Genomic DNA, 13,863 nt, shown 5'->3' with positions numbered 1-13,863 from the left:
CTTCTGAGGCCCTAACAATTCTATCTGGTGGAACAACGCCATAGAGTGGACCCTAGGTTGCACGGAATGTAGAAATGACCATAACCTTGACGCTGGCTGCAATTACTCCTGTTATACGATGGAAAAACTCTTGTATCTTTATTGTATTTCATGCTTCCGGCTTTGACTTCTAAGGCCCTAACTATTGGATCTTGGGAGCAACGCCCTAGAGTGGAGCCTAGGTTGCACGGAACGTAGAAGAGACCATTACTTTCACGCTGGTTGCAATTACTCCTGTTATACGATGAAAAACTGTTGTATTTTTATTGTATTTTATGCTTCTGGCGTTGCCTTCTAAGGCCCTAACAATTCTATCTGGTGGAACAACGCCATACAGTGAAGCCTAGGTTGCCCGGAACGTAGAAATGACCATCACTTTCACACTGGATGCAGTTATTCCTGTTATACGATGGAAAAACTGTTGTACCTTATTGTATTTTATGCTTCAGGCGTTGACTTCAAAGGCCCTGACTATGCGATCTGGTGGAGCAACGTCCTAGAGTGAAGCCTCGGTTGCGCGGAACGTAGAAATGACCATTACCTTCACAGTGGTTGCAATTATTCCTGTTATACGATGGAAAGGCTGTTGTATTTTTATTGTATTTTATGCTTCTGGCGTTGACTTCTTAGGCCCAGCTATTCGATCTGGTGGAACAACGCCCTAGAGTGGACCCTAGGTTGCACGGAATGTAGAAATGACCATAACTTTGACGCTGGCTGCAATTACTCCTGTTATACGATGGAAAAACTCTTGTATCTTTATTGTATTTTATGCTTCCGGCGTTGACTTCTAAGGCCCTAACTATTGGATCTTGTGGAGCAACGCCCTAGAGTGGAGCCTAGGTTGCACGGAACGTAGAGGAGACCATTACTTTCAAGCTGGTTGCAATTATTCCTGTTATACGATGAAAAACTGTTGTATTTTTATTGTATTTTATGCTTCTGGCGTAGCTTTCTAAGGCCCTAACAATTCTATCTGGTGGAACAACGCCATATAGTGAAGCCTAGGTTGCCCGGAACGTAGAAATGACCATCACTTTCACACTGGATGCAGTTATTCCTGTTATACGATGGAAAAACTGTTGTACCTTTATTGTATTTTATGCTTCAGGCGTTGACTTCAAAGGCCCTGACTATGCGATCTGGTGGAGCAACGTCCTAGAGTGAAGCATCGGTTGCGCGGAACGTAGGAATGACCATTACCTTCACAGTGGCTGCAATTATTCCTGTTATACGATGGAAAGGCTGTTGTATTTTTATTGTATTTTATGCTTCTGGCGTTGACTTCTTAGGTCATAACTATTCGATCTGGTGGAGCAACGCCCTAGAGTGGACCCAAGGTTGCACGGAATGTAGAAATGACCATTACTTTCACACTGTTTGCAATTCTTCATTTATACGATTGAAAAACTGTTGTATTTATATTGTATTTTATGCGTCTGGCGTTGACTTCTAACTCCGTATCTATTCGATCTGGTGGAACAACTCCCTAGAGTATAGCCTAGGTTGCCGGGAACGTAGAAATGACCATAACCTTCACCCTGGCTGCAATTACTCATGTTATACGATGGAAAAACTGTTGAACCTTTATTGTATTTTATGCTTCTGGCGTTGACTTCTTAGGCCCTAACAATCCGATCTGGTGGCACAACGATATAGAGTGAAGCCTAGGTTGCCCGGAACGTAGAAATGGCCATCCCTTTCACACTGGTTGCAATTACTCCTGTTATACGATGGAAAAACTGTTGTATCTTTATTGTATTTTATGCTTCGGGCGTCGACTTCTAAGGCCCTAACTATTCGATCTGTTGGAGCAACGCCCTAGAGTGAAGCCTAGGTTGCCCGGAACGAAAAAATGGCCATTACTTTCACACTGGATGCAATTATTCAATTTATACGCTGGAAAAGCTGTTGTATTTATATTGTGTTTTATGCTTCTGACGCTGGCTTCTAAGGCCGTAGCTATTCGATGTGGTGGAGCAGCGCCCTATAGTGAAGCCTAGGCTGCCCGGAAAATAGAAATGACCATAACTTTCACACTGTTTGCAATTATTCGTTTTATACGATGGAAAAACTGTTGTATTTGTTTTGTATTTTATATTTCTGGCGTTGACTTCAAAGGCCCTAACAATTCGATCTGGTGGCACAACGCCATAGAGTGAAGCCTAGGTTGCCCGGAACGTAGAAATGACCATCCCTTTCAGACTGGTTGCAATTACTCCTGTTATACGATGGAAAAACTGTTGTATCTTTATTGTATTTCATGCTTCGGGCGTTGACTTCTAATGCCCTAACTATTCGATCTGTTGGAGCAACGCACTAGAGTGACGCCTAGGTTGCCCGGAATGTAGAAATGGCCATTGCTTTCACACTGGATGCAATTATTCGTTTTATACGATGGAAAAACTGTTGTATTTATATTGTATTTTATGCTTCTGGCGTTGACGTCTTAGGCCCTAACTATTCGATCTGGTGGAGGAACGCCCTAGAGTGAAGCCTAGGTTGCCCGGAACGTAGAAAATACCATTACCTTCACACTGGTTGCAATTATTCGTTTTATACGTTGTTAAAACTGTTGTATTTATTTTGTATTTTATGCTTCTGGCGTTGACTTCTAAGGCCCTAACAATTCTATCTGGTGGAGCAACGCCCTAGAGTGGACCCAAGGTTGCTCGGAATGTAGAAATGACCATAACTTTGACGCTGGCTGCAATTACTCCTGTTATACGATGGAAAAACTGTTGTATCTTTATTGTATTTTATGCTTCCGGCGTTGACTTCTAAGCCCCTAACGATTGGATCTTGTGGAGCAACGCCCTAGAGTGGAGCCTAGGTTGCACGGAACGTAGAAGTGACCATTACTTTCACGCTGGTTGCAATTATTCCTGTTATACGATGAAAAACTGTTTTATTTTTATTGTATTTTATGCTTGTGGCGTTGACTTCTAAGTCCCTAGGTACTCGATCTGGTGGAGCAACGCCCTAGTGTGAAGCCTAGGTTGCCCGGAACGTAGAAAAGGCCATTATCGTCAAACTGGTTGCAATTATTCGTTTTATACGATGGAAAAACTGTTGTATTTATTTTGTATTTGATGCTTCTGGCGTTGACTTCTGAGGCCCTAACAATTCTATCTGGTGGAACAACGCCATAGAGTGGACCCTAGGTTGCACGGAATGTAGAAATGACCATAACCTTGACGCTGGCTGCAATTACTCCTGTTATACGATGGAAAAACTCTTGTATCTTTATTGTATTTCATGCTTCCGGCTTTGACTTCTAAGGCCCTAACTATTGGATCTTGGGAGCAACGCCCTAGAGTGGAGCCTAGGTTGCACGGAACGTAGAAGAGACCATTACTTTCACGCTGGTTGCAATTACTCCTGTTATACGACGAAAAACTGTTGTATTTTTATTGTATTTTATGCTTCTGGCGTTGCCTTCTAAGGCCCTAACAATTCTATCTGGTGGAACAACGCCATACAGTGAAGCCTAGGTTGCCCGGAACGTAGAAATGACCATCACTTTCACACTGGATGCAGTTATTCCTGTTATACGATGGAAAAACTGTTGTACCTTATTGTATTTTATGCTTCAGGCGTTGACTTCAAAGGCCCTGACTATGCGATCTGGTGGAGCAACGTCCTAGAGTGAAGCCTCGGTTGCGCGGAACGTAGAAATGACCATTACCTTCACAGTGGTTGCAATTATTCCTGTTATACGATGGAAAGGCTGTTGTATTTTTATTGTATTTTATGCTTCTGGCGTTGACTTCTTAGGCCCAGCTATTCGATCTGGTGGAACAACGCCCTAGAGTGGACCCTAGTTTGCACGGAATGTAGAAATGACCATAACTTTGACGCTGGCTGCAATTACTCCTGTTATACGATGGAAAAACTCTTGTATCTTTATTGTATTTTATGCTTCCGGCGTTGACTTCTAAGGCCCTAACTATTGGATCTTGTGGAGCAACGCCCTAGAGTGGAGCCTAGGTTGCACGGAACGTAGAGGAGACCATTACTTTCAAGCTGGTTGCAATTATTCCTGTTATACGATGAAAAACTGTTGTATTTTTATTGTATTTTATGCTTCTGGCGTAGCTTTCTAAGGCCCTAACAATTCTATCTGGTGGAACAACGCCATATAGTGAAGCCTAGGTTGCCCGGAACGTAGAAATGACCATCACTTTCACACTGGATGCAGTTATTCCTGTTATACGATGGAAAAACTGTTGTACCTTTATTGTATTTTATGCTTCAGGCGTTGACTTCAAAGGCCCTGACTATGCGATCTGGTGGAGCAACGTCCTAGAGTGAAGCATCGGTTGCGCGGAACGTAGGAATGACCATTACCTTCACAGTGGCTGCAATTATTCCTGTTATACGATGGAAAGGCTGTTGTATTTTTATTGTATTTTATGCTTCTGGCGTTGACTTCTTAGGTCATAACTATTCGATCTGGTGGAGCAACGCCCTAGAGTGGACCCAAGGTTGCACGGAATGTAGAAATGACCATTACTTTCACACTGTTTGCAATTCTTCATTTATACGATTGAAAAACTGTTGTATTTATATTGTATTTTATGCGTCTGGCGTTGACTTCTAACTCCGTATCTATTCGATCTGGTGGAACAACTCCCTAGAGTATAGCCTAGGTTGCCGGGAACGTAGAAATGACCATAACCTTCACCCTGGCTGCAATTACTCATGTTATACGATGGAAAAACTGTTGAACCTTTATTGTATTTTATGCTTCTGGCGTTGACTTCTTAGGCCCTAACAATCCGATCTGGTGGCACAACGATATAGAGTGAAGCCTAGGTTGCCCGGAACGTAGAAATGGCCATCCCTTTCACACTGGTTGCAATTACTCCTGTTATACGATGGAAAAACTGTTGTATCTTTATTGTATTTTATGCTTCGGGCGTCGACTTCTAAGGCCCTAACTATTCGATCTGTTGGAGCAACGCCCTAGAGTGAAGCCTAGGTTGCCCGGAACGAAAAAATGGCCATTACTTTCACACTGGATGCAATTATTCAATTTATACGCTGGAAAAGCTGTTGTATTTATATTGTGTTTTATGCTTCTGACGCTGGCTTCTAAGGCCGTAGCTATTCGATGTGGTGGAGCAGCGCCCTATAGTGAAGCCTAGGCTGCCCGGAAAATAGAAATGACCATAACTTTCACACTGTTTGCAATTATTCGTTTTATACGATGGAAAAACTGTTGTATTTGTTTTGTATTTTATATTTCTGGCGTTGACTTCAAAGGCCCTAACAATTCGATCTGGTGGCACAACGCCATAGAGTGAAGCCTAGGTTGCCCGGAACGTAGAAATGACCATCCCTTTCAGACTGGTTGCAATTACTCCTGTTATACGATGGAAAAACTGTTGTATCTTTATTGTATTTCATGCTTCGGGCGTTGACTTCTAATGCCCTAACTATTCGATCTGTTGGAGCAACGCACTAGAGTGACGCCTAGGTTGCCCGGAATGTAGAAATGGCCATTGCTTTCACACTGGATGCAATTATTCGTTTTATACGATGGAAAAACTGTTGTATTTATATTGTATTTTATGCTTCTGGCGTTGACGTCTTAGGCCCTAACTATTCGATCTGGTGGAGGAACGCCCTAGAGTGAAGCCTAGGTTGCCCGGAACGTAGAAAATACCATTACCTTCACACTGGTTGCAATTATTCGTTTTATACGTTGTTAAAACTGTTGTATTTATTTTGTATTTTATGCTTCTGGCGTTGACTTCTAAGGCCCTAACAATTCTATCTGGTGGAGCAACGCCCTAGAGTGGACCCAAGGTTGCTCGGAATGTAGAAATGACCATAACTTTGACGCTGGCTGCAATTACTCCTGTTATACGATGGAAAAACTGTTGTATCTTTATTGTATTTTATGCTTCCGGCGTTGACTTCTAAGCCCCTAACGATTGGATCTTGTGGAGCAACGCCCTAGAGTGGAGCCTAGGTTGCACGGAACGTAGAAGTGACCATTACTTTCACGCTGGTTGCAATTATTCCTGTTATACGATGAAAAACTGTTTTATTTTTATTGTATTTTATGCTTGTGGCGTTGACTTCTAAGTCCCTAGGTACTCGATCTGGTGGAGCAACGCCCTAGTGTGAAGCCTAGGTTGCCCGGAACGTAGAAAAGGCCATTATCGTCAAACTGGTTGCAATTATTCGTTTTATACGATGGAAAAACTGTTGTATTTATTTTGTATTTGATGCTTCTGGCGTTGACTTCTGAGGCCCTAACAATTCTATCTGGTGGAACAACGCCATAGAGTGGACCCTAGGTTGCACGGAATGTAGAAATGACCATAACCTTGACGCTGGCTGCAATTACTCCTGTTATACGATGGAAAAACTCTTGTATCTTTATTGTATTTCATGCTTCCGGCTTTGACTTCTAAGGCCCTAACTATTGGATCTTGGGAGCAACGCCCTAGAGTGGAGCCTAGGTTGCACGGAACGTAGAAGAGACCATTACTTTCACGCTGGTTGCAATTACTCCTGTTATACGACGAAAAACTGTTGTATTTTTATTGTATTTTATGCTTCTGGCGTTGCCTTCTAAGGCCCTAACAATTCTATCTGGTGGAACAACGCCATACAGTGAAGCCTAGGTTGCCCGGAACGTAGAAATGACCATCACTTTCACACTGGATGCAGTTATTCCTGTTATACGATGGAAAAACTGTTGTACCTTATTGTATTTTATGCTTCAGGCGTTGACTTCAAAGGCCCTGACTATGCGATCTGGTGGAGCAACGTCCTAGAGTGAAGCCTCGGTTGCGCGGAACGTAGAAATGACCATTACCTTCACAGTGGTTGCAATTATTCCTGTTATACGATGGAAAGGCTGTTGTATTTTTATTGTATTTTATGCTTCTGGCGTTGACTTCTTAGGCCCAGCTATTCGATCTGGTGGAACAACGCCCTAGAGTGGACCCTAGTTTGCACGGAATGTAGAAATGACCATAACTTTGACGCTGGCTGCAATTACTCCTGTTATACGATGGAAAAACTCTTGTATCTTTATTGTATTTTATGCTTCCGGCGTTGACTTCTAAGGCCCTAACTATTGGATCTTGTGGAGCAACGCCCTAGAGTGGAGCCTAGGTTGCACGGAACGTAGAGGAGACCATTACTTTCAAGCTGGTTGCAATTATTCCTGTTATACGATGAAAAACTGTTGTATTTTTATTGTATTTTATGCTTCTGGCGTAGCTTTCTAAGGCCCTAACAATTCTATCTGGTGGAACAACGCCATATAGTGAAGCCTAGGTTGCCCGGAACGTAGAAATGACCATCACTTTCACACTGGATGCAGTTATTCCTGTTATACGATGGAAAAACTGTTGTACCTTTATTGTATTTTATGCTTCAGGCGTTGACTTCAAAGGCCCTGACTATGCGATCTGGTGGAGCAACGTCCTAGAGTGAAGCATCGGTTGCGCGGAACGTAGGAATGACCATTACCTTCACAGTGGCTGCAATTATTCCTGTTATACGATGGAAAGGCTGTTGTATTTTTATTGTATTTTATGCTTCTGGCGTTGACTTCTTAGGTCATAACTATTCGATCTGGTGGAGCAACGCCCTAGAGTGGACCCAAGGTTGCACGGAATGTAGAAATGACCATTACTTTCACACTGTTTGCAATTCTTCATTTATACGATTGAAAAACTGTTGTATTTATATTGTATTTTATGCGTCTGGCGTTGACTTCTAACTCCGTATCTATTCGATCTGGTGGAACAACTCCCTAGAGTATAGCCTAGGTTGCCGGGAACGTAGAAATGACCATAACCTTCACCCTGGCTGCAATTACTCATGTTATACGATGGAAAAACTGTTGAACCTTTATTGTATTTTATGCTTCTGGCGTTGACTTCTTAGGCCCTAACAATCCGATCTGGTGGCACAACGATATAGAGTGAAGCCTAGGTTGCCCGGAACGTAGAAATGGCCATCCCTTTCACACTGGTTGCAATTACTCCTGTTATACGATGGAAAAACTGTTGTATCTTTATTGTATTTTATGCTTCGGGCGTCGACTTCTAAGGCCCTAACTATTCGATCTGTTGGAGCAACGCCCTAGAGTGAAGCCTAGGTTGCCCGGAACGAAAAAATGGCCATTACTTTCACACTGGATGCAATTATTCAATTTATACGCTGGAAAAGCTGTTGTATTTATATTGTGTTTTATGCTTCTGACGCTGGCTTCTAAGGCCGTAGCTATTCGATGTGGTGGAGCAGCGCCCTATAGTGAAGCCTAGGCTGCCCGGAAAATAGAAATGACCATAACTTTCACACTGTTTGCAATTATTCGTTTTATACGATGGAAAAACTGTTGTATTTGTTTTGTATTTTATATTTCTGGCGTTGACTTCAAAGGCCCTAACAATTCGATCTGGTGGCACAACGCCATAGAGTGAAGCCTAGGTTGCCCGGAACGTAGAAATGACCATCCCTTTCACACTGGTTGCAATTACTCCTGTTATACGATGGAAAAACTGTTGTATCTTTATTGTATTTCATGCTTCGGGCGTTGACTTCTAAGGCCCTAACTATTCGATCTGTTGGAGCAACGCACTAGAGTGACGCCTAGGTTGCCCGGAACGTAGAAATGGCCATTGCTTTCACACTGGATGCAATTATTCGTTTTATACGATGGAAAAACTGTTGTAATTATATTGTATTTTATGCTTGTGGCGTTGACTTCTAAGTCCCTAGGTACTCGATCTGGTGGAGCAACGCCCTAGTGTGAAGCCTAGGTTGCCCGGAACGTAGAAAAGGCCATTATCGTCAAACTGGTTGCAATTATTCGTTTTATACGATGGAAAAACTGTTGTATTTATTTTGTACTTTATGCTTCTGGCGTTGACTTCTAAGGCCCTAACAATTCTATCTGGTGGAACAACGCCATAGAGTGGACCCTAGGTTGCACGGAATGTAGAAATGACCATAACTTTGATGCTGGCTGCAATTACTCCTGTTATACGATGGAAAAACTCTTGTATCTTTATTGTATTTCATGCTTCCGGCGTTGACTTCTAAGGCCCTAACTATTGGATCTTGTGGAGCAACGCCCTAGAGTGGAGCCTAGGTTGCACGGAACGTAGAAGAGACCATTACTTTCACGCTGGTTGCAATTATTCCTGTTATACGATGAAAAACTGTTGTATTTTTATTGTATTTTATGCTTCTGGCGTTGCCTTCTAAGGCCCTAACAATTCTATCTGGTGGAAGAACGCCATATAGTGAAGCCTAGGTTGCCCGGAACGTAGAAATGACCATCACTTTCACACTGGATGCAGTTATTCCTGTTATACGATGGAAAAACTGTTGTACCTTTATTGTATTTTATGCTTCAGGCGTTGACTTCAAAGGCCCTGACTATGCGATCTGGTGGAGCAACGTCCTAGAGTGAAGCCTCGGTTGCGCGGAACGTAGAAATGACCATTACCTTCACAGTGGTTGCAATTATTCCTGTTATACGATGGAAAGGCTGTTGTATTTTTATTGTATTTTATGCTTCTGGCGTTGACTTCTTAGGTCATAACTATTCGATCTGGTGGAGCAACGCCCTAGAGTGGACCCAAGGTTGCACGGAATGTAGAAATGACCATTACTTTCACACTGTTTGCAATTATTCATTTATACGATTGAAAAACTGTTGTATTTATATTGTATTTTATGCTTCTGGCGTTGACTTCTAACTCCGTATCTATTCGATCTGGTGGAACAACTCCCTAGAGTGTAGCCTAGGTTGCCGGGAACGTAGAAATGGCCATAACCTTCACCCTGGCTGCAATTACTCCTGTTATACGATGGAAAAACTGTTGAACCTTTATTGTATTTTATGCTTCTGGCGTTGACTTCTTAGGCCCTAACTATTCGATCTGGTGGAAGAACGACCTAGATTGAAGCCTAGGCTGCACGGAACGTGGAAACGACTATCACATTCACACTGGTTGGAATTATTCCAGTTATACGATGGAAAAACTGTTGTATCTTTATTGTATTTTATGCTTTGTGCGTTGACTTCTAAGGCCCTAACTATTCGATCTGGTGGAGCAACGCCCTAGAGTGGAGCCTAGGTTGCACGGAACGTACAAGTGACCATTGCTTTCACGCTGGTTGCAATTATTCCTGTTATACGATGAAAAACTGTTGTATTTTTATTGTATTTTATGCTTCTGGCGTTGACTTCTAAGTCCCTAGTTATTCGATCTGATGGAGCAACGCCCTAGTGTGAAGCCTAGGTTGCCCGGAACGTAGAAAAAGGCCATTACCTTCACACTGGTTGCAATTATTCGTTTTATACGTTGGTAAAACTGTTGTATTTATTTTGTATTTTATGCTTCTGGCGTTGACTTCTAAGGCCCTAACAATTCTATCTGGTGGAGCAACGCCCCAGAGTGGACCCTAGGTTGCACGGAATGTAGAAATGACCATAACTTTGACGCTGGCTGCAATTACTCCTGTTATACGATGGAAAAGCTGTTGTATCTTTATTGTATTTTATGCTTCGGGCGTTGAGTTCTAAGGCCCTAACTATTGGATCTTGTGGAGCAACGCCCTGGAGTGGAGCCTAGGTTGCACGGAACGTAGAAGTGACCATTACTTTCACGCTGGTTGCAATTATTCCTGTATTACGATGAAAAGCTGTTGTATTTTTATTGTATTTTATGCTTCTGGCGTTGACTTCTTAGGTCCTAGCTATTCGATCTGGTGGAGCAACGCCCTAGGGTGGACCCAAGGTTGCACGGAATCTAGAAATGACCATTACTTTCACACTGTTTGCAATTATTCATTTTATACGATGGAAAAGTTGTTGTATTTATATTGTATTTTATGCTTCTGGTGTTGACTTCTAACTGCGTATCTATTCGATCTAGTGCAACAACTCCCTAGAGTGTAACCTAGGTTGCGGGAACATAGAAATGACCATAACTTTCACGCTGGCTGCAATTACTTCTGTTATACGATGGTAAAACTGTTGAATCTTTATTGTATTTTATGATTCTGGCGTTGACTACTTAGGCCCTAACTATTCTATCTGGTGGAAGAACGACCTAGATTGAAGCCTGGGCTGCCCGGAACGTGGAAAAGACTATCATATTCACACTGGTTGGAATTATTCCAGTTATACGATGGAAAAACTGTTGTAGCTTTATTGTATTTTATGCTTTGTGCGTTGACTTCTAACTCGCTAAGTATTCGATCTGGTGGAGCAACGCCCTAGAGTGGAGCCTAGGTTGCACGGAAGGTAGAAGTAACCATTACTTTCACACTGCTTGCAATTATTCCCGTTATACGATGAAAAACTGTTGTATTTTTATTGTATTGTATGCTTCTGGCGTTTACTTCTAAGGCCCTAACTATTCGATCCGGTGGAAGAACGACCTAGATTGATGCCTAGGCTGCCCGGAACGTGGAAACGACTATCACATTCACACTGGTTGGAATTATTCCAGTTATACGATGGAAAAACTGTTGTATTTTTATTGTATTGTATGCTTCTGGCGTTGACTTCTAAGTCCCTAGGTATTCGATCTGGTGGAGCAACGCCCTAGAGTGAAGCCTAGGTTGTCCGGAACGTAGAAATGACCATTACCTTCACACTGGTTGCAATTATTCCTGTTATACGATGGAAAAACTGTTGTATTTTTAGAGTATTTTATGCTTCTGGCGTTGACTTCTTGGGCCCTAACTTTTCGATCTGGTGGAACAACGTCCTAGAGTGAAGCCCAAGCTGCCCGGAACGTAGAAATGAACGTTACTTTCATACTGGATGCAATTATTCGTTTGATGCGATGGAAAAACTGTTGTATATATATTGTATTTTATGCTTCTGGCGTTGACTTCTTAGGCCCTAACTATTCGACCTGGTGGAACAACGACCTAGATTGAAGCCTAGGTTGCCCGGAACGTGGAAACGACTATCACATTCACACTGGTTGGAGTTATTCCAGCTATACGATGGAAAAACTGTTGTATCTTTATTGTATTTTATGCTTCGTGCATTGACTTCTAAGGCCCTAACTATTCGATGTGGTGGAGCAACGCCCTAGAGTGGAGCCTAGTTTGCACGGAACGTGGAAATGACCATTACCTTCACAGCGGTTGCAATTATTCCTGTTATACGGTGGAAAAACTGTTGTATTTTTATTGTATTTTATGCTTCTGGCGTTGACTTCTTAGGCCCAGCTATTCGATCTGGTGGAGCAACGCCCTAGAGTGGACCCTAGGTGGCACGGTATGTAGAAATGACCATAACTTTGACGCTGGCTGAAATTACTCCTGTTACACGATGGAAAAACTGTTGTATCTTTATTGTATTTTATGCTTCCGGCGTTGACTTCTAAGGCCCTAATTACTCGATCTTGTGGAGCAACGCCCTAGAGTGGAGCCTAGGTTGCACGGAACGTAGAAGTGACCATTACTTTCACGCTGGTTACAATTATTCCTGTTATACGGTGGAAAAACTGTTGTATCTTTATTGTATTTTATGCTTCCGGCGTTGACTTCTAAGGCCCTAATTACTCGATCTTGTGGAGCAACGCCCTAGAGTGGAGCCTAGGTTGCACGGAACGTAGAAGTGACCATTACTTTCACGCTGGTTGCAATTATTCCTGTTATACGGTGGAAAAACTGTTGTATTTTTATTGTATTTTATGCTTCTGGCGTTGACTTCTTAGGCCCAGCTATTCGATCTGGTGGAGCAACGCCCTAGAGTGGACCCTAGGTGGCACGGTATGTAGAAATGACCATAACTTTGACGCTGGCTGAAATTACTCCTGTTACACGATGGAAAAACTGTTGTATCTTTATTGTATTTTATGCTTCCGGCGTTGACTTCTAAGGCCCTAATTACTCGATCTTGTGGAGCAACGCCCTAGAGTGGAGCCTAGGTTGCACGGAACGTAGAAGTGACCATTACTTTCACGCTGGTTGCAATTATTCCTGTTATACGATGAAAAACTGTTGTATATTTATTGTATTTTATGCGTCCGGCGTTGACTTCTAAGGCCCTAACTATTCGATCTTGTGGAGCAACGCCCTAGAGTGGAGCCTAGGTTGCACGGAACGTAGAAATGACCATCACTTTCACACTGGATGCAGTTATTCCTGTTATACGATGGAAAAACTGTTGTACCTTTATTGTATTTTATGCTTCAGGCGTTGACTTCAAAGGCCCTAACTAGTCGATCTGGTGGAGCAACGTCCTAGAGTGAAGCCTCGGTTGCTCGGGACGTAGAAATGACCATTACCTTCACAGTGGTTGCAATTATTCCTGTTATTCGATTGAAAAGCTGTTGTATTTTTATTGTATTTTATGCTTCTGGCGTTGACTTCTTAGGTCCTATCTATTCGATCTGGTGGAGCAACGCCCTAGAGTGGACTCAAGGTTGCACGGAATGTAGAAATGACCATAACTTTGACGCTGGCTGCAATTACTCCTGTTATACGATGGAAAAGCTGTTGTATCTTTATTGTATTTTATGCTTCCGGCGTTGACTTCTAAGGCCCTAACTATTCGATCTGGTGGAAGAACGACCTAGATTGAAGCCTAGGTTGCCCGGAACGTAGAAATGACCATAACCTTCACGCTGGCTGCAATTACTCCTGTCATACGATTGAAAATCTGTTGTATCTTTATTGTATTTTATGCTTCGGGCGAATGACTTCTAAGACCCTAACTATTCGATCTGTTGGAGCAACGCCCTAGAGTGAAGCCTAGGTTGCCCGGATCGAAGAAATGGCCATTACTTTCACACTGGATGCAATTATTCAATT

The sequence above is a fragment of the Calliopsis andreniformis genome, unplaced genomic scaffold (genome assembly GCF_051401765.1).
Source record: "Calliopsis andreniformis isolate RMS-2024a unplaced genomic scaffold, iyCalAndr_principal scaffold0024, whole genome shotgun sequence".
Taxonomy (NCBI): domain Eukaryota; kingdom Metazoa; phylum Arthropoda; class Insecta; order Hymenoptera; family Andrenidae; genus Calliopsis; species Calliopsis andreniformis.
The sequence above is the reverse complement of the archived record's forward strand: the minus strand, read 5'-3'. Positions refer to the sequence as shown.